General features: G+C 42.3%; 1 protein-coding gene across 1 annotated transcript in view; it reads left to right on the forward strand.

Annotated features, from left to right (window-relative positions):
- The window catches only part of gcgra (glucagon receptor a), a 38,736-nt gene continuing 16,720 nt past the window's right edge, over positions 1–22,016 (forward strand). Inside the window, exon 1 of the mRNA XM_061089562.1 lies at positions 1–187. The gene's annotated coding sequence lies outside the window, so the exon portion shown is untranslated. The remainder of the gene's footprint in view (positions 188–22,016) is intronic.

A 22,016-nucleotide genomic window follows, 5' to 3' on the forward strand; every position in this document is an offset into this window, starting at 1 on the left:
GAGAGAGAGAGAGAGAGAGAGGAGCTGAAGGTGCAGACACGCGTCTCCTCACACAGTGAAAGTTGGATTTTACAGCGGAGGAGGAGGAAGAGGAGGAGGAGATATCACCAGAGATGATGAAGCTCAGAAGATGAGCAGCGGTGAAGAGAGGACCGGGGCAGATCCACGGAACCCAGAGCTGTCCACGGTAACTCACTTGATCTAATTCATCTATTTCTATATCTAGTTTAATTGATTTTCCAAACGTGCGTAAAATGTGGCGAATGTCAGCACTCGCATGGAAAAACAAGATGTTTGTTGGTCTTTGCATGAATTGAAATAATGATAATATGACTTTATTGGTCCCATTTATATCCTTATACTTGAAGTCTTTGCTACAGACACACAACGATCACTATTGGTTTCGGGTTTTATTCGCCTGTTAGAAACCTGGTGGTTCAATTTCTGGAAACACTTTTCTCCAAATTGCCAGCGACCGCAGTGAGTCGGACTCATCTCTGGTGTTCGACCCTCGTCTCATCCAGACCAGCCTGGATCTGGAATCTGCACTCGGTCTGCTTGGTCTCAACCCTGTTCCTCTGGCTCAGCATGAGTGTGAACGTGTGGTGAAATCAAACTGCACAAATTCTTAAATGCCTAACATTGCTAAATTTCGTTTCTGAGGCAAACAAATACAATGATATTCTGCTTATTGCACAAAATAGCCACGAGCCTTCTTCAACCACTGCACAAGCCACGGTTCTTACAGTAATGTGTTGCTTCATGAGTGGCAAGAAAGATACATGAGCAATGTTATATGATATAATGCAACAAATACCACACGTGTGAGAAATAGTCTTGATATTTTTGTGTCAGTGAGGTGAGATTTTACCTGATTTTGCAGATTGTGTGATGTCGCTGCAGCTCATTGTGTTTCACTTTGCTTAAAAAAGAAAAACACATTCAAGCCGTGAAAATCCTTTTAATGAACCTGTGCTTATTTACTTATTAGATGAATGTGTCTAATCATGTCCTGGGCCGAATAAACACATTAGCGCTTCTCTGTTTATACTTTAACTCAGACCACATACAAATGTAATTGTTGGGGGAGTTCAATGTGCAGGAGTGATTTTGATCCTAATTAGAGCCACTTGGGCAGCGTCACGCGAGTGAGAGAACAACACGTTGGCCCCCGGTCCCTTGTGCATCTTGTATTGTGTCTAATAAGTGTTCCTGGATTCATGTAAACACTCCTCACACACAACTAGACAAACATATTCATTATTGTGTCACATCTGCTGCGGTGATATAGGAGCAGAGCACTTCATGGCTTAGTGACGTCTCGCTGTATGTTGTTGTAAGTGGTAATTTGAAAACATTAGCAGGTGGAAGGAGCTCCAACGCATAGTGAACACACATTAGTAGAGGTTCTGAGAGGCATCAAGTCTTAATCTTCAGCTTTCTGAGTGCTGCCACACTCAGCAGGGTGAACTTTCCTGCTTGCAACGTCTATTATGTATGTGGCTGGAAATGCTGAAGGATGAACACAGGGTTAAAGGGGTTAAAAGGGGGGGGGATTGCATTTGCTGAAGGGCTGATTATATATGTTTGACCCGTGTTTGCATGCTGCTGTACGCTGTGGGGTCCGAAGAAGCTCGGCAGCTGCAGGACTCGGACTGTGATCGTCCTCCAGGGGCTGAGGCTGGAAGCAGTGAGTGCTTTCAGATCTCAGATCTCCTGTGAGCTCAGCGTGTTCAGCTCCAGCATCCTGAGGTCCGTCACAGAACTGTACTCCTCTCTCTCATGGCTTTATCAGCGTTGGATGAGGGATACATCATTAAGATTAAGATACATTTATTATCCCACACACATGCACAGACATGCACAGACACACTCATGCAAGGAGGGAAATGTAACCTCTGCTTTTAACCCATCTGGTGCAGGACACACAGTCTTGTATTTGGATTTTTTTTGGCTCTTGGATTTTTGGACAGATCAATCCAGGTTCGTCTTTGTGTTGTTTCTCCGTGGAGTCGAACCAGAGACGAACCAGAGACCTTTTCTGCCCATAGTCCAAGTTTCTGCCACTAGTCCACCACCTCTCATTAACATAAGATGTGTCATGTGACCAAGGACGGCCTCACATTCGCTTTACTCTCATATCCGTCATCTCCCTCGGTTTAATTGTGTGGCTTAAGCCAAACAGCATCAGGCTCACGCAGCGTGCTCTGCTGTTTGCCTCTGAGGCTGCAGCGTCCTTATGTGGTAGGAAGCCGGGGCTTTGCTATTCTTGGTTCGCCACAAATTCAAACCAAGAGCTTTTTTTTTTTTAAAAGATGGTCACCTTTAATATTATAGCATGTTGTGGAGTCTTGCTTCTTCAGGGTGTCAGCTGTTAATCACAGAGTTGGTCAAAGCTGATGTACAGAATATGCACATCCTGCCTGAGCATCTGTCTGTGTCGGTCTTTTGATTCAGAAACGGGAAAACATTTGCGCACTTGAAACTAATGTTGATAACTTAAAGAAGAAGAAGAACGGCAGATACCGTTATTAGAGTTTAGTAAAATAGCATTACCCATCAATTCCATTTGTAAAGAAAATAATGTTTTCTTAAACCACAGCTCATTCATTAACCAGAATGCGAGTGAACATTGTCTTTATTATGTAGCTACTGTAAAATAATCAGTAAAAGGGGGCAAAGAGAATTTAAGACCCTGCCCTGCTCTCCTGAAAAAAGTCAGATACCTTCAGCTCAAAAATAAACCATCTTCTTTCTCTGACCTCCTCTTATTGTGTTGTTAAAGTTACTTGTTTTGTCTGCAACACACTTTCACTGCTCTGCAGATACACAAACATTTGTTTGCCTTGTATCGACCTTGACTTGTAGCCGAGCGCTGGAGACTCTTGCAGAGGGAAGAGTTACGTCTGTAAACATTCTGTGTGTGTGGTCACTGCTGGAGAGAAACACCATGAGGAAGAATAAATCAAAGATGGGGAGGAAACGTGACAGAGAACTCTCTTGACTCAAGTTTACCGTACAGTGTCACAGTTGGTGGGCAGCGTTTGATGTAATGTGACGTATCTGAAACCAAAGTGCTTCTCCACAGACTCTCAAGTGTTGAGTACTTGAAAATGCATTTGTTTGGTTTGTAGTCTCAGTGTGTCAGCGCTGGAGAAAGACCTGGCAGCACCCATGAGGGGAAGAAAACACTCGTGTGGCTTGTTTGTTTTTTCCTTTTAACCAATCACAGTGGTCTTGTGCGGCTCCAGCCCGGTCGGTTTACAGCGATGGTGCCTCTGCAGAAACAGAGCATCAGTGCTGAGTGATCTCATCACAAGTGGTCCGCTCTGAGCGCAGGTGTGAACACGCCCAGGATGCATCGAGGAGACATTTGTGATCCGATCACTCAGATCACCTTCAAAGGTGGTCCCTCTCTCTCTCTCTCGCTCTCTCACACACACACACACACACACACACACACACACACACACACACACACACACACACACACACGAGACCCATCTGTACAGCCAGATTGGCTAAATCAACATGATTAGATTTTGCCAAACAGAAGTGATGCATGTGTTTATTTGCATACAGCACCGCCAAGTGTGACCCGATCACAAGTGTTTGTTGGATGAAGATGCATTGGTCCCCAGAGCGGTCCACCTGTACTGGGCTCATATGAGGGTCCAGATCTGGATGTGGTCATGGCGTCGGGGAGAAACTTGCTCTGATTGAACATTTGCAGAATGCATCGTTTCTGCATGCACGTTGCAGCAGGTGTGAGTTGTTGCTGAGTCGTTTGGTTGATGCCGTCGTGCAAAACATAACCGATATGCTGCAGGACAGAGTTTAAAGAGAGGTGAACAAAAGAAACGCTTCACACATATAGAAAGAAGGAAAGAGGACATCCTCACATCTCTCTGTCTCTTGTGGTTTCCCCGACTGAAGAGACGAGAGCGAGAGGAGAGAAACAGACGTTTTGCATATACGCTTCGCTGTGCTGCCTTTATCTTTTCTGTGGCTTCAGTGCCGGGAATCGAGTTGAGAAAAGAGACATAGATAGAAACTACGTAAAGTGCAGGAAGACTGCAAACAGAAACAAGAGAGCTAAAGAGAGAGGGACGATAAGGAGATCCTCAGCTGGGTGAAGACGGGTGTGAGAGGAGTGTTCGGGTGTCAGCAGCCGTCAGGTGACCACGGACGTCCTGTGCAGCTCTGCAGGCTCCGGGTGAAGTGAACCCCACGATGGATCCACGGAGGCTAAGAATAGCTTCAGCTACAAAGGGCTGTCACTCTAGATTGTAACAGAGCGGCGATAAGAGTCCGTCTGGAACCCGCCGCAGGGCTCCACTTAGACGTGTTTGCCATCCAACTCACAACCCCGGGTCCAAACACACACACACACACACGTACACACTTCAGAGACACATTCTCAAGAGGTTAAATCATTTTTTAAGACAAGCACAAAGAAGTAATCCCCTCAGAAATGATGCAGGTTTGCACAAGCGTGTACCACAGTGTGTCCGATCTCAGGTCAGTGTGTGTTTGTCCCTTAAGAGAATCAGATTGGCAGCAGCCGAGGATCTGTGCTCGTCACACCAGCAATTGAACAAATGTGATTTTCCTCCCAGGGCGTCAGAGTCGTGGTTGAAGAACAAAAAAACTTTAATCGGAACAACAACACACATCACATCCGATCTGTTTCATGCATAAAGATCCACTGGTGTCAACAATATGCTTCAAATAAAACCCTTTTTTTCCACTTTCTTCAACAAAAAGGCATTTTTCTATTTCGTGGATTTCATGAGGAATAATGCTGATTTCTTGATGAATATGATCAGGCGTGTGTAAAGTGCTAATATCTACAAACAGGTGAAATATAGTGTGGCTCTGAATAATGATCCAGATGTGTCTCAGCACATGTACTGTTTATACAATATGGAGATAAAGTGGCCAATCAGCATTGGTGACGGAATCTGTTCTAATGAGAAATAAATTCGAGCTTTTCTATTATAAGAAATACACAATCTGTATTGTTCGTTGAAGGTATATGTGTCCTGCTGAGGGCAATTCATCTTCACCCTTGTTTCACGCAAAGAAGAAGAATTTCATTTCATCTTGTTGTTGCTGCTAGTTGCACATCACTCTTCTTTCCGTCCTCATACTCACGAACACACTGTGTTTATACACACCCTTGAATGGGAAGGATCAGAACCGATCCCTTCCTGTTGGCGGTAGGAAACGTCTACGGCTTATTGAATAGACATCGACTCCCATGTTGCTCTGAGCCACGGTGTGATGGGTGATTTTGTTCTCCGAGTTAAACGGATAACTTGAGAGTTTATTAAATCTTCCCAAGTGCAGCCAACAGTGAGCCAGTCGCAGAGCAACTGTCACTTCCCTTAACGACCTCTTTAACCTCCTCAGAGCGAGCTCTTTACCTCGGGAGGGAAATCGAATTACTCATTTTGTTTTTTTGTTTTTTCTTCCGAGCAATAAATAGACACACTTGCTATGGCAACAGAAAACGGCCGGTGAATAAGCGGCAACACTTTCCCGCGGTTGAGTTTTTTAATGGTTGATCTTGAAGAAGACATCGTAGTTTCTTCACTGAGCTTCTTTCTCAGGTCTGAATCTTTGTTAGCTGGCTGGTGTTCCTCTTACAGATGGTGCTGCTCGAGTTTCTTGTTCACACTTAACGTGTTTACCGAAAACCCATTCCTCCCGTCCTCTGCTCCTGTGAGCGGCGTCCTGAAGAGGCTCTCGGGGTCTCGGGGAAGCGCCGCTCGATACCAGAACCAGAATCAGATATGAAGTGCAGCACATTCCATCACTTACTGAGGTCTGGACGGCTGCCAGCATCGTACCTTCCTGCCCCTGTGAACAAATCCAGACAATGTTTAGATGTTGCCTTCGCTGCAGCGGGGAAAACGCTCCGATGAATCAATGTGACATGTAGGAGAAGTTTGCTGGATGTGGACACGCTGAATTGTTCCTGCAGCGTGGGTCGAAGGGGATCAGCCCTTTAGCTGTTGTCAACACAAGAAGCTGAAACATGTTTTTTTTGCGAATTCAATTTTTGTATATTTGTATTCTCGTAATTGTGTGTCTTGCCACAGACGGAAAACATTGCGTCATTCCCTTTCTCCACTTTCACACACACACAAGGAATCTATTTTACAAAACCGATTACAATGTTGTAAATAAAGCAAAACCAGAGATGCATTTCTCTGGAGGAAACTAGCACATCATTTCATTCTTCGCTGGCTAAGAGCTTTGCTATTTCACCCTCACAATACGCCGGCTCACTACATTCTCTTTGGTTATCAGCCACACACCGAAACGCTTCAATTTCGTCCTTCCTGTCTTCACTTCAAGAAAGTGCTGCAAGTAATAATTTGAGGCTAAGAGCTCCTCAGCGTGTGAATGAGGCTCAGAGGAGAACGTCTGCTGCTGCTGAGGGAAGCAGAGAGATTAGTTTGTTCATTATTTCAAATGGACACCTGCTCGCTGTTCATGCCGGAGTCATTGACAATGAAACATCCTGAGTACAAGTTACAAAAGAGCCGTTACGGAGAATTCGATTCCTCGGAAGGTTATTTTTAACTTTAGCAAAATGGAATAAGCTGCCCTCCACATTGGGAGGGGCGTGTGGAGAGTGCATGCCTCTAAGCCAACGCCTTAGCTCGCCATTTTAAAGAAAGTGGAAAGCAATTGTTGGATCCGCCCATTTATCTGGATCCGCTCCAAAACAAAAATGGGCTTCTCCTTGGGTCGTGCTCGACCTGCAAGGTTTCATGGACATCGGTTCTGTGGTTTTTGAGTTAGTCTGCTGACTGAAGGACAAAGAAACTGGAAATCGACTGTCGTAATAATGTGGCAGTCCTTTGATCAGGATCAAAGGAGCGAGGGCCGTCTTCCTTGACGACCTCAAACCATGTCAGCTGTGATTTCATATCAAATCATAAACAGTAGAAGCCACCTGGTAGCAGAATGTTTATGGTGAACATCACATCCACTGGACCGACGTGTCCTGTCCGCAGGTTGGACTCCTGACCAGCCGGACTCTGTGTCAGTCTGATCTTCTCTCTGGTTCCTGTCTCTCTTCACCATGTTTCCATTTCCCAAAGTCAAGAAAACTCACTGACATCCACTGACATCTGGCTTTTGTCTGCAGAGAGAATGGAAACAATCAGTTTTAACTCCCGGGTCAAAGGACTCTGCAGTATAGACACAGGTTTTTATCATCTCCAATCGATAGATCCAAGAAGTGCTTTTGATATTCAGCTCAACAGATGTGGTGGAATAATGATTTAGGACTCGCTCCCATGTGTTCATACTGAACCTCACGTCTCAGGGTGTCTGTTAAATAGCTGCACTGAAAACATCCAACCTGCCCATTAAACCCAATCAGAGCTGGTGTGTAGATGGACTCAGATATGCAGCTTTACTCAGGAGGTCGTGACTGGAATGAAATGTGAAGTCTCCGATAACTCACGCTGGCCAGAGAGAGAAGTCAGTGGGTTGTGGTAACGGGAACACATCACTTGCTCTGTCTCGTGCTCGGAGATGAATCACACGATCTGGCTCAGCGTGGCTGATATGATTCCTCTCTAATGACCGGCCCACACGCCGCGGCGCCGGGGCCGGACCGGGGGCCGCGGCACGTGCCCGGTCCGGGGGTCTCTACGGGTCGAGTTGCGGATCAGAGTTGTGAAGGATCACAACTCTGTCAGTGTGTGACCGGGGGGGGGGGAAGTCAATTTCCACGCAAGGTGCAGACCGGAGCAGGAGAGATGTATCGTGGGAGAATCGATCCCGTTTGGACGGATAAAAGAACACAACAAGGTTTTGCTTTTCTCTGAACTGCGATGTAAACCCTGGAGGAGGAGACAGTATTGAGCCACTTGGTGTTTGCTCAGAGCCACAACGGCCAGGCTCTATAAATACTCCCCCTCCTCCCCCGTAATGTGTGTGGGTCGAGGGTCAAGTGTTGCTTCTTTTGCTCCCCAACACAGCCTATTATCACAGTACAGAGCACAAACAACCGTTGGTTTATCTCAGCGACCGCTCAACTGGAAACTCTCTCAGCCACGCCTCCTCCTGGCCCGTGGGTCGCACGCCGTCCGTTCAGAATCTCTCCTCCAGCCGCAGAATAAATGATCTGTGAATTCTGGCCCAGTCGCTCATTTCAGAGGGAAAAGGTTTTATCCTACGTCTGCAGCTGGAAATGTGCAAGATTACGATTTGATGACAGAAAGTTGTGTCCTGCAACTTTAAATCTGTAATCCTGCATCAAGTTTATAAAATAATAGTTATATAAAGCTATAAATTACTTTATATCGGTAATACTCCATCAAGTTTATGAAATAATAGTTATATAAAGCTATAAATTACTTTATATCGGTAATACTCCATCAAGGTTATAAAATAATAGTTATATAAAGCTATAAATTACTTTATATCGGTAATACTCCATCAAGTTTATAAAATAATAGTTATATAAAGCTATAAATTACTTTATATGGGTAATACTCCATCAAGTTTATAAAATAATAGTTATATGAAGCTGTAAATTACTTTATATCGGTAATACTCCATCAAGTTTATAAAATAATAGTTATATAAAGCTATAAATTACTTTATATCGGTAATACTCCATCAAGTTTATAAAATAATAGTTATATAAAGCTATAAATTACTTTATATCGGTAATACTCCATCAAGTTTATAAAATAATAGTTATATAAAGCTATAAATTACTTTATATCGGAAATACTCCATCAAGTTTATAAAATAATAGTTATATATAGCTATAATTTAATTTATATCGGTAATACTCCATCAAGTTTATAAAATAATAGTTATATAAAGCTATAAATTACTTTATATCAGTAATACTCCATCAAGTTTATAAAATAATAGTTATATAAAGCTATAAATTACTTTATATCAGTAATACTCCATCAAGTTTATAAAATAATAGTTATATAAAGTTATAAATTACTTTATATCGGTAATACTCCATCAAGTTTATAAAATAATAGTTATATAAAGCTATAAATTACTTTATATCGGTAATACTCCATCAAGATTATAAAATAATAGTTATATATAGCTATAAATTACTTTATATCGGTAATACTCCATCAAGTTTATAAAATAATAGTTATATAAAGCTATAAATTACTTTATATCGGTAATACTCCATCAAGATTATAAAATAATAGTTATATAAAGCTATAAATTACTTTATATCAGTAATACTCCATCAAGTTTATAAAATAATAGTTATATAAAGCTATAAATGACACACAGGGATAAAAAAAAACTAAAAAACAACAACAAATATGATAATGACGTGAATAATACAACTTAAAAAGCTCAACATGCATCTAAAGTGTGAAATGAAGCGTGCTGTTTTCACAATATTGTAATTTTCACTGAAAATAGCCTTTAGCTGCTGATTCATTTAACCACATTTTCATACAGATTTGTTGTCCCCAGGCGCGTATATGTTATTGTGTTTCCAAATGAAAGAATGTGGAAAAAATCAAATCAGTGTGTTTGTTGTGTTGTAAACAAGGTCTTCGTGTTAGGAGCTCACAGAAAGGCTCTGGTGGTAGAACGTGATAAGACAAATGGGGAGAAAAAAAACTGTAAAACTGTTTTTTATTTTTAAACATTAATCATTGAAATTAATTGAAGTATAACAAATAAATTCTTGGAAATACAACATAAAGAGCTCACATACTCAACACCCCAAACATCCGTCCCTCTGAAACGATGCTCATGAAATTGAACGTGACTTTAGAGTATTTGTTACCACGGAGCTTGAGGCTTGGCCAGTAGACCTCCACCAGTAAACGTGCCAAAATGTCTCCTGGAAAAAAAAGAAAAGATGAAACCGCAGAGGGAGTGCTATACGTGAATTTTGAAACAGATCCATTTTCCTTCACTGTAGAGTGAGTGGCGTTCAGCCGTGATGAGCTGCTGCAGCGTGTACAGTCTCCACCCGAGTGGAGAGTATTCCCACCACGGGGACACAACTGCCTTTTCTGAGACTCACATTCACAATAATGTGTAATTATTGTATTATTCATAGAACGAATATATAGGAACATGGAAATACTGAATAATAATGAAAATACTTTGTTTTACAGATCTGGAGAAGAAGGTCTCTAAAATTGATATCATATGATTCTGTTAATGAAACTTCTCTGTAAGTGAATTTCCATAATTCTTTTACCTCAACTTCTTCATCTCTGGCAATAGAGCTGGATGTGAATATGAGGACACACACAAATAATAATTATTTATTCATATAGCACATTTGGAAAAGAAAAATTATAGGAGAATAGAAAACATTTAAAAGCTATTTGAGCGTCACAGAGCTTGAGAGCACTTATAAGAAAGGATCTGTTACAGATAAAAAACAATATAAATTGTTAACATAGTCAGTAAGATCAGAACTAGGTTTAAACACACCTATAAAAATGTGTCTTCAAGAGAGATTTAAAAGAGCTTAAGAACAGACGGATCTCCTCAGGGATTGTTCTAAATGACAGGAGCCCTTACAGAAAAGTCACAGTCACCTCTGGTTATCAGTCAGGACTGTGGAATAGTGGGTAGGGTCTTGGCTCTGGAACATATGGGGTAAAAAGATCTGATATCGGCCTTAAAAATCATAAATAAAACCTTAAAAATCAATTTAAAATGTGCAGAAGCCAATGAAGAGGAGTTCTATGCTCTCTGTGAGTCCGGCTGCTGCTGTTTGGACACGCTGTAATTTATGCAGACGTTCTTGGCTCCGGCAGGTGAAGAGAGAGTTGAATCCAGCTGAGACGAAATAAAAGCACGAAAGACAATCTCCAAGTTCCTTCTGGTTAGAACTTGCTGATCTCTGCAAGTTTCCTGAGCTGCAGAAAACACGGGTGGACAATTAAGAGAGTAACATTTATCCTGAGACGTCCTCCTCCAGAGAGCGTTCACCCCGGCCGCTGCAGAGCCGCCTGCTGCCTGCTGGTGGCGCTGTGACAGGTAAACCTTCACTTGTTGAATCGCAGACACTGTCAGACTAATATCTTCCAGAGGAGCGTTTCTGGGCCTGTCACCTTTTCCCATGAATAGCTCCTTTCTCTTGACTCCTCAGTGGTGACGATTGTTGGTGGGAGTTGAAAAACAACTTGTCCTCTTGCGTCACCGGAGAGACGGCTGATGTCAGTGTGTTTTTGATGGGCTGGAGGTCCTGTGTACACAGCAGGAGGCATTGACCTCCATCTCCGTGCAACACAAACTCACAAACACTTCCCGCTTTGGGCCGTCACAACAACAGACCGACAAAGTTCAGTTCAAGTAACTTAAAGCACCCATCCCTACAAACACTGGAACGTTCTCCAGGCCTGTTATAATAAAATGATAGCGTGGAATAATTTACAAAGGTCCAGATAATTTATACTGACTCAACTAGCTTATGTCACCTGACACTCATTATCTCGAGCTACCTGCCGCATGCGCTATCGTCCACAAAGTTGTTACCATCCAAGGAGAAAGTCAGACCTCATTCAAGATTCAAGATTCAAGATTTTTATTGTCAAATGCACAGAGATAACATGAAGTAGTCACTGTCAATGAAATGCTTGGGTCACACACTCTCTTTAAGCAATGCTCAGTAATTTCAACCCAAAAAAAAAAATAAAAATAAAAATAGTATAAAATAGAATAAAAAAGAATAAATAAATAAAAGAAATAAATAAATAAAGAATAAATAAATAAATAAAGAATAAATAGCTCAGCTGCAGTTTTGCAAATACACTCTGTTTACTCGTCACTGCCTTTCCGACATAAATTGAATACAGTCTGTGGGATACAGTGTACATAAAATGTGAAGAAGAAAATTCTGGATCTGCCAATTTATCTACAAACAAACACTGATGGAAACATAATGTTCTCGGCGGTTACAGGTGACCGAACGCCTGAGGTGAGGATCCACACAACCGACAGATGATTGTCTCTATGTTGGATCATCTGCTGGCATGTCATCATCTGCTGTGAGAGCTCGCAGAACCGAGTAATGTCAGGGATTTTTTTTGTTTGCTTTCACGACCTCTCCTCACCTGCCTGTAGTCCACTTCGTGACCGAGCTCCGGTGATTCAGCTCTCTCCTGTCAAACCTCATCTCCTCCTCCCCTTTAAAGAGCTGCCATTAACCAGGCTCCTCTCCCTTCGCCGAGCCACGTTGTCCTACACTAAACACATCAAATATTCATCACACACTAACACACTGCTGCTATGGAGGATTATTCATGCTCCACGGGCCTCTGCGTAGGGTCCTTTCTTTCAGGAGCTCAAGACGGCCTCATATATCCATCCAGAGACTCTTTCTGCGGCTCAACAGAAATCCTCTAGTGTGAAGACAAACATTCAAATGAATCCACCCATCTTTAAAATCACTCTTCTCTTTGTGTTCCCCTTTTCAGTCTCTCTCAGTGAAATCAGGTTTTCCATTTCATTACAGAAGCTGTCAAGTAGATATATTCACAAGTGATTCTGCGGTGAGTGTGTAAGAGCCTTTAAGGGGTTAAATTCGCTCTTTACCTCAAGATTGTAGGTCATGTTTAGGGTTGCAAAGGGATGGAAAGTTTCCGTAAACTTTCCAAGGGAAGTTTAGCTCGGGAATTTTGGGAATTTTGAAAAAATACGCAAATTAAACGCTGAGCAATAAAAACATCATTCAAAACTCTATTTTAAAGATGTATGGAACGTTGAGTTTCAACCCTCCACTGTGCATTCTTCCATCACATGCACAGATAACTCCCAGCATGCTTCACTCTACAGCAGGGCTACTGAGGCCTGCTGTAGAGTGCAGGACTAGTCAGGTAAGTTTCCATGATATTACTGGGGAAATATATTAGCATGCTGATTGAGGATTGTTCATCTGTTCATCTAGACTATTTCCATTCATTTATCCATCAATTGTTAAATATGTTTACAGACGATTCCAATAGTTTGTCTAACTATTTATATCTCTGGCATTGCATTAGTGTTTTTTTACAAACTTTCTTCTCATCTTATTCTACAGAACAATGCCACGTGCACTCTCTCATGTGTGGAGACATTTCACCCCATCCAATGTAGAAGGAAGGGCTGTGTACATTTGCAAATACTGTGCAAAGACCTATGTTAAGAATGACACAACGATGCAGAAGCATATAGTCAAGTGCCCAAAGTTTCCTCAGGGCTCAAATCAGCCTATGACAAAACAAAATGTTTATATTTATGTCTGTATATGACAAGGTAAATACAGTTAGTAAAAATTACCCACAACATTTCCAGTTTATTCCCGTTAATTCCCGTATATTCCCGTTTATTCTCATTAATTCCCGTATATTCCTGTTTATTCCCGTATATTCCCGTTAATTCCCATGGAAAGTTTCCAACTTTGAATATTCCCGGAATTTTGCAACCCTAGTCATGTTACATGTTTTCTAAATTTTAAGTCCACACACTCAAATCAGTTTACCTGTCCCAAAGTGGAAGGTTAGTTTTTTCTGCATTAAAGCACTCGGGCTCCGCTGCCTCTTTTTGTTTTACGACAGGCGATCGGTCGTAAAGCAGATTTCGTGCTTAGATCGAGCTCAGAAGTTCAACACACGTTTGTTAACCACGCAACATGTAGCGAGTCCAGGACTGAGTGTGAACAGATCATCAGGTCAGTAGCGGAGTCACCCTGGTGCTGATGTGTAAAGAAACCACTCTCCGGCTTCCTGGCTGAAGTGTGAGTTCGCTGAATGTTGTAACGATGCAAGAATTTTAATCGGATCAAGATACTCTCCCTGGCTACGAGGTTTTAAGAACTCGGAGAATGATTAACGTCAGCTGTGGTGTGTTGTCTGGATCCTTCTGTCTCTGTCCGAGCCAGTTTGAGACTTTCTGACATCATGAGCTGAAAGGTTTCGGGTTTTCTTTGGGTCGTCGGTGGTTCAAGAAGACGTCATCGGGTTTACAGCCTGCAGAGAAGAGCGGGTCTGGATGCTTTGGTTCATATTTGTTTGGGAGTGAATGGAGTCAGTGGCTGGTCCTCACAAGGATAGAGATGAAAGAGCCTGTGTGCTTGACTCTGTGCATTCATATACTTGTGTGCTCTTCTGTTTTACTGCCTAATTAGTCTCTGTTTGCTGATTACATTACCTGCATCACACAGCCAACTGCAGGTTTCCAACAGGCGTGTTACTGCAGGCTGACATCACTGCAGCTGTACTACACTGAACACTGACTGGGTACGACTGGTGTGAAACTGTGAGAAACAGATTATTTGATGCATCGAAACTTTTGATCCTTCTGCTTGATGGATTTTTTTTGTTTCTTTGAAATTCACAAACAAGTTCTGGTAAATGTCAGGATGTTGTTTGATGGAACCTGAGTAAAAGTCAAACTGAAATCATACATTTTCAGTTCTTTGCTGTTTTAATTTCAAATAAAAAGATTTTTTGCCTCATAAATCTGAATATTTTCAGCTGTGTGTGTGTGTGTATGTGTGTCTTTTAAAAGACAATTGAAGACCTGAATTCTATGATGAACTTTCGTTTGCTGACATTTTAAAGTCTGTGATTATCGTAGAAAAAAATTAATTATTAGTCCCTGTTCTATATATAGATATTCGATGGAGTGTATTTTACTCCAGCAGCGTTATGAAGGGAACGTACTGCGAGCTCCACATTTACTCTTCACTTCCTTGACCCTGTTTTACACCGACATCCACCGCGGCGCTGTGCTCGGCCTTTCTGCCGCTCGCCGTTGCGTGACTCGATATTCTCGTGTTTACCTTGCACCACACTTTCTCGTGAAAGCTGAAGAGATGATGATGCAGCACAGTGCACGTTAGCTCTCCTCAGCCAAGTTACACGCGACATGTAGTTCTACAGTCTGTAAACTTCACCTCACTGCCTCCTCCTGATTGATTGACTGAAATGAAAACTCCCAGGCCAGAAAGCAGTTGACAAAGACACGGTTCACGTTCACGGACCAGCTCTGTTTCCTGGGTCTCAGGCTGCAGAACACTGATTTATGCCTGGAGATAACATCTGCTTTAGGGACCCGGACTGTTTGCATGGTGGATTCGTTCACAAGTGGAGTCAGTCGCAGCAAGTGAACCCCGACAGCTCTTCACGGGAGAATAAATGACACTTGAGGCCGACTTTGCCTTTTCTCTGCAGCTCGTAGCAGATTAACAAGAACATTCCGACGCCTCACAACTGGTGTTAAGCTTAAACACACTTTTGCTTTCTTGTTGCAACAATCTTTGTCAAGTCGGCTCGGCCCCACGTGAAAAAACACAAATGGCAGCAAAGTAGGAAGTAAAATCATTTTGGGAGCATCACAGCGCACTTGAGGCTCAGTTAACATAATGAAGGCTTGAAGCGTCTTCAATCATCCTGCAACGAGTGTGTGTTTGTGTGTGGACCCATGTGTCTGAGAGAGGCAGAGCGTAACTTGTACAAAGCTGAGATGATGGAACGGCCATTACGACTTCCTCTGCCGAGTGGTACAGCAACCAGGGAATCAAGTTCATTTAGATGAAGGATGAGACAGACGCTAAGAGGAGGTAATGAAGTGAGATAACTCAGATGAGGAATACGAGCGATTAAAGAAAAGCAGGGGCTCGAGTGGGAGGAGCCGAGAGAGATCGAGACCAACGTGAAGAAGAGTGAAAGATTTTACGTGACGACTTAAAACTTCAGACCTTGTTTGAGCCATCATGAGTATCTACTAATTATTTTGTACAACATAAGCATAAATAGATTTGAAACCTCTCATAATGATTCATGTTTTGCGATACAGTAATGTGAGCTCTGAGGAACCGCAACCTCACCATTTGTTTTAGGTAACTGCTGCACACACACACTCACACACACACACACACACACACACACACACACAGACACACACACATTACAGTAATATCTCTTCCTGAATCACCGTTGCAGCCTGAAGGTCATAAATTAGAAGGTCGATAGAATCTGGCTGAGCAAAGTCATAAATCATATCCTCTTCTCTGAAATTAAAAGATAAGGCTGCTTTTACTTCAGCTCGTTGTTCTTATCAACAAATCACACAGAAAAAGATCAGAATCAGCGATGCACTCATCCCGTAAATGGTGTTTAACCAAAACCTGATACTCCAGATTATAACAAACACACACAAACACATAAAATGTCACGTAAATGTATCATTAAGATGCATCTGACTCTGACTGAACACTCGTTGTCCTTATAATGAACATAGTTGTTTATTCACACTCAGTATCAGATGTTTAATCATCTCATGAACTCTTTTTAATGAAGCTGTAAGCAGAGACAACGACATTGTACATTTAATATATGTATTTATTTAATGAATATATTATAACATTGTTATAAGCATGTTTTGCTTAAGTATAATGCCTTTCATTTATCATTTATATATAACATCCCATCTGTAATGCCCCTGAGGTATTGTGCTCCTCTTATCTGATGCTCAGGAGGAGATGTGTGGTGTGTTTGAAGAAGCTGAAGAATGCAGAGGACGTTTAAACTCCCGTGACTCATCTCATCTTCACTGCTAAACAGGTTTTCAGGGTTAACTTCATTTTTCACATGTTGCAAGTCTGCGTTTCTCCTGCTGAGACTCAGTCCAACACCACCCCTCCCCGAGCTGAACCTCCTGCCTAAATAAGGGTTAAGAGACCCTGCATCTCTATGTATGGGATCCAGAGAGCCGTGCCACGCCGTGTGACAACCCTCCGAGTGTCTGGTGAATTCGGGGGGGGGGGATTACTGCTCATAAACACTGGCTGCCACTATCCACTACACAACAGAGCGGTGCGGATACAGAGACAGTTGAAACATGGTATAGGGATTACCCAGGGCCTTAATAATTCAGCTGCTCTATTTGGAGTTACCTCATAAACATTAAACATCAGTGAGTGCAGAGCAGCAGTGGCCTGTGTCAGCTCCTCTGCCACACACAGATATATATATACACACTTATTAAACATCATGTGCATCTGCAAACGGCTGCCACAGGTTTGTTCCCTGTGTGTGAATCCAAGCATATTGGGAATATCACTTGAGTGTGGCTCCTAGGGTTGCAAAATTCTGGGAATATTCAAAGTTGGAAACTTTCCATGGGAATTAACAGGAATAAACTGGAAATGTTGTGGGTAATTTATACTAACTGTATTTACCTTGTCATATACAGACATGAATATAAACATTTTGTTTTGTCATAGGCTGGTTTGAGCCCTGAGGAAACTTTGGGCACTTGACTATATGCTTCTGCATCGTTGTGTCATTCTTAACATAGGTCTTTGCACAGTATTTGCAAATGTACACAGCCTTTCCTTCTACATTGGATGAGGTGAAATGTCTCCACACATAAGAGAGTGCACGTGGCATTGTTCTGTAGAATAAGATGAGAAAAAAGTTTGTAAAAAAACACTAATGCAATAATGCATCTTTAAAATAGAGTTTTGAATGATTTTTTTATTGCTCAGCGTTTAATTTGCGTATTTTTACCCAAAATTCCCGAGCTAAACTTCCCATGGAAAGTTTCCGGAAAGTTTCCGGAAATTTACCGGAAAGTTTCCGCCCCGTTGCAACTCTATTGGCTCCACAGAAAGAAATCAGTGGATCTCCTCTCCTTCTGTCGCTCTCTGTCTTTCTCTTCCTCTATTGTTTGTTTTGTTCATGAGCCTCAATTCTCATTTCCTCATTTCTATTTATGGTATTTCTCAAAGGCCCATCACAGTCTGTACACACACACACACACACACACACACACACACATTAATCATGGGCGATCGCATTAGCGCAAGAATCTTGCTGTCAACTTCCCCTTAAAGTGTTTATGGTGGATGTTTGAAGTTGGCAGATTTAAGACTTCTGGTATGTTTCTTTATTCCCTGCTGTGTGTGTGTGTGTGTGTGTGTGTAAAAGGTTTTCTGTTCCCATGTGATTTAATTAGGCGTCTTTATCGTGTGCTCATGTCTCTGATAACAGTGTTTGTTTGTCAGACAGCGGCTCCCGTCCCTGAACTCCAGCTCGTATCCGGACCAAGTGAAGTTGTTCTCTGTCTCAGCATCTTAAGGAAAAGCCGCTGATGTGGAATCTAAAGAGCGAGTGGAGGCGTGGACTTTGACAGAGACGTTCTTCTTCTTCTTGACTTAATCCTCATATTTGATTGAAAGGACAGTTTACATTTTTAGCCAATATGTCAAATCACATTCTTTGGCGTAAAAGGCTGCTGACGCCACACAGACTGAGCAGCCTTCCCATTCTGATTCGGAACAGGAAAAGCTTTACTAACCTTCTCAGCTCAGAGCGAGTTAATGCACAGACTGAAACTGTGGGTTTGACTTTTAATGCAAAAGTGTCGACAGAGGAAACTGCTGCGTTCGCTTGGTCCTCTGCTCACTTGTTGTATCAGACTCACAGGGAGATCGGTTCAGTTCAGTTCTTTCTGGGCTCATGATGGAAATATACATCCACATTTTACTGGTTTGCATGTTTTGCTCACGTGACTTTGTACAGCTTTACTCGAATGTAGTTTGAGGTGAATTGGTTCAGGGTTATATAATAATCCTCATATTGATGTTCAAGTGGGTTTTGCTTATGAGACGACGGACTTCTCGATGCGGTTGCAGATGTTGCGGTTACAGATGTTGCGGTTCAGACGTTTCTTGGTGTGAGATTCCAGACCTGTGATGTAAAGACTTCACATGTGTTTTACCACATGCGTGACCAGTGTTTCCATCAGTGTGAGACGCTGCACAGGCCAACTCCAGGGCCACGGAGATCTAAACTAAACATAAGCTCTGCAGTCGGAGCAGGTGGATCAGCAGAGAAACAGTGAGAGCGGCACAGAGCGATGAAGTGATATTTTCTCAAGTTCTTTCCCCTTCATCTCCGAGCCAGCTGGGTCAGGGAATATTAGCAAAGCACAACACTCAAATAAGCTTTGAGCTTCCGCCAAGCGGAGACCACAGACGCCTGCTGGGCTCTCATCACACTATTGTCTCAAAATGAGGTTTGAAATCTCAGTCTCTTTCTCTCACGGTCAGAGGCTGTGGCCCAGTTGGAAACCTCGGGAGGAGTGATGGGCCCGGCTCATGATTAACATAACACATCCTCTCTTGAAAAGCAGTGTGCTCTGTATAATGGACATTTGGACGATTGTGTGATGAACGATCTTGGCTGCACCATAAAATAAATTCTCCTGCGAGGAAAGTGACGCAGGAGCTGGAGAGTCGACTCTTGAGACTGTGGATCCACTGGAATAAACACATGAGGCCGGATGATGGAGGATTCTGAGGGAGGAACACATTCCATCTCTGAACCTCCGACTCGCTGGAGACAGTTTATTGATGAAACAGGTGAATAATTGAGACCTGTCTCCACGTTGACATCTTCAGGTACTTTTTCATCCTGAGATAAGCTGTTCTCAGACATGACGTCCGGAGGAAGTCTGGAGAACTAGACCTTCTCCTGAGGTTAACTCTCACACATGCACAGGGCAGCAGGAGATTGTTAAATTAAAAACAGGACAGAAATATCAACACTGGCGACTATCCTCTTCACTGAAAGCTCTCTTTATCTTCCTTGGTGTCATCCTCGTGTATGGCTCCACTTTTTATCCGGAGATATTTGTTTTCTTTTTCTATTCTTCATTTTTGCATTATGAGTTATGTGTTGGAAATGTGGTCCAGGAGGAGAAAGTCCACAGAAACTCTCTCTCGGACATTCACTCACAGCCCCTCTGGATAATTTCAGGGAAAAATATCTTGACTTCAATGTCGGAAAACAGCTAAAAGAGTCATGAATGCAGTAGAAAGTGTGGGATGGTGAACATGGTAACTCCCTGTGGGGGGGGGCAGGTAAAGGAAGAACGTCCAACTCAACTCATGAAAGAGTGCATGGAACTTCTAAACACTTCCCACACACATGCTGATGTAAACCACAGTAAACTCACTCACTCTCACACAGGTGCATCTCCGCTGTTCGTCATGGTTTCCCTCCCACGTTCATCCCTCTGAATGGGAAATGTGAATGTTTGCCAAAAACACAGATGAACAATGGACACGGAGGAGAGGATCACAGCCTCCAGCAGCTGGGTGGGCGGAGCACTCTGAACCGCCCCCCCACACGGTGACGGGGTCGCTGACAAACACTTTGAGCGGCTCGCAGGTCAGACACACATCACCCAGCTGCTGAAATCTGAATCACTGCTTCTGAGGCTTTCCTGATATCTTTCCATATCTCTCATATACGATCATCGTTTTTTTTTTCGAAACTGAGATGACGAGTAATTTGTTTGAGTACTCAAACGCACCAATGCAGACGCTTTGGTTGTGGTTCATATTGAAAGAAAGAAAGAAAGAACCGTCATGAGTAAATTAATTTGATTATGTTTTTCTTTCTATTCATCTTCACTTATTAACCAAAGATTACTAGAAAACATAAAATTCACTGCATTACTCAGAAGCTTCTTGCCGCTTTTAAGGTGGAATCTTTTCTTGGCTTTTTTCGATCAATCCACCTTAAATATCGATATGACAACTTTGACCACGCCATTTGTTTTTTGGATTTCTCTTGCTCGACATTTGCTTCATGATCAGAAAATAGAAACATTTCTCATGAATTTCAAATTGTTATGAAATATTAAATTTTCTCGTTTGGTAAAATAAATGCTTAAGTGGTGCTCCATGCAATTTTGGCAGCACCACAGATATGTTTACACAGACACAACCACTTCCCTTTCAAATCCACGTCAAAGAATATAAAGAGTGTGACTGGGACGTCGCTCAGAGCAAAAGAACTTTTACATTCTGAGTGGAAGCTGGAAACTCTGTGTTCCCCCCTGCAGAGAAAATGTCTTTTGGTGATGAATAATCAAACACTTACTGAAAAATACTGATTCCCTGTATTTTTACAGAAGTTGGAGAAAGTAGAAACTGTGGGCAGTGAAATAACATTAAAAACATGTGATTATTTCCCCGCGGCCGTGAATTTCCCTGTTAAAAAAGCAGATTTTTTGGAACATATAATCAAGTGGGAAACATTGAGAAAACATTACGCAGTGTTCCGGCTGACGTGTTTGACTTTCATATTTAGTGAAGTCCAATGTCCCTAGAATTTGTTGGAGCACATCTTCGTAATGTGTGCACGTAAAAGCCGCTTAATCCCCGGTGTGGAATATTTTACCGTTGCAGAGAGAGGGGCACTTCCTTGATTGAATCAAAATTATCATATTCACTGCCCCATGGAGAAGTGTGAAATGGAAGCGACAGAGCACAACCTCAGACTTCAGCCTTTTTTATTCAAACCGCAGAGAAACGCCAGCGGGCAGCAAACAATCAGCCGAGCTGTTCGTGTCGTGAGCTCTAACAAACGCAGCCGACCCGACAACTAAATCCCACTGACAGACACCGAGCAATTCAGGCTCCAACCCCACTGAGGACGGGTAATTGGTTGTGAGCGAGTGAGGAGTGTACGCCATGTTTTAACAGTGGGGGGGGACTGTTCCCCACAGCCATGAGACACAGTTGGGTTTTTCTGACCTTTCGTTTTAATTATTTTTTGTCTTAACAGGAACATTTTTAGCTTATTCAGCTTTCCATGTGCATCTATGTTCAGTCCCCCAGGATAGAGGCTGTGTTCGCTTGTTAGCAAAATAATTCAAAACCTACATCATGGATTTCCATGAAATTTGGTGGAAGGATGTGGTGTGTGGCAATATTGTCCCCAGGAAGTAGTTTATGATTCTTGATGAGAAGAATCAAGCACATTTAGGTAACTGTTGTCTATGAGTGTGTGAAGTTTGGTGCTGCCTGAATTAATTTTAAGGGAGTGTTGAACCTTGTTTATGTATTTCTGATTGCTACAGAGTGGCTAGAATGCATTTGCAATTTCCAGCCGATCAAAAACATCAATAGTATCCTTCATATCGTGACAGTAGACTCTCAGAATAGAAAGCTTTTCTTCTAGATTCAC

The sequence above is a fragment of the Limanda limanda genome, chromosome 17 (genome assembly GCF_963576545.1).
Source record: "Limanda limanda chromosome 17, fLimLim1.1, whole genome shotgun sequence".
Classification (NCBI taxonomy): domain Eukaryota; kingdom Metazoa; phylum Chordata; class Actinopteri; order Pleuronectiformes; family Pleuronectidae; genus Limanda; species Limanda limanda.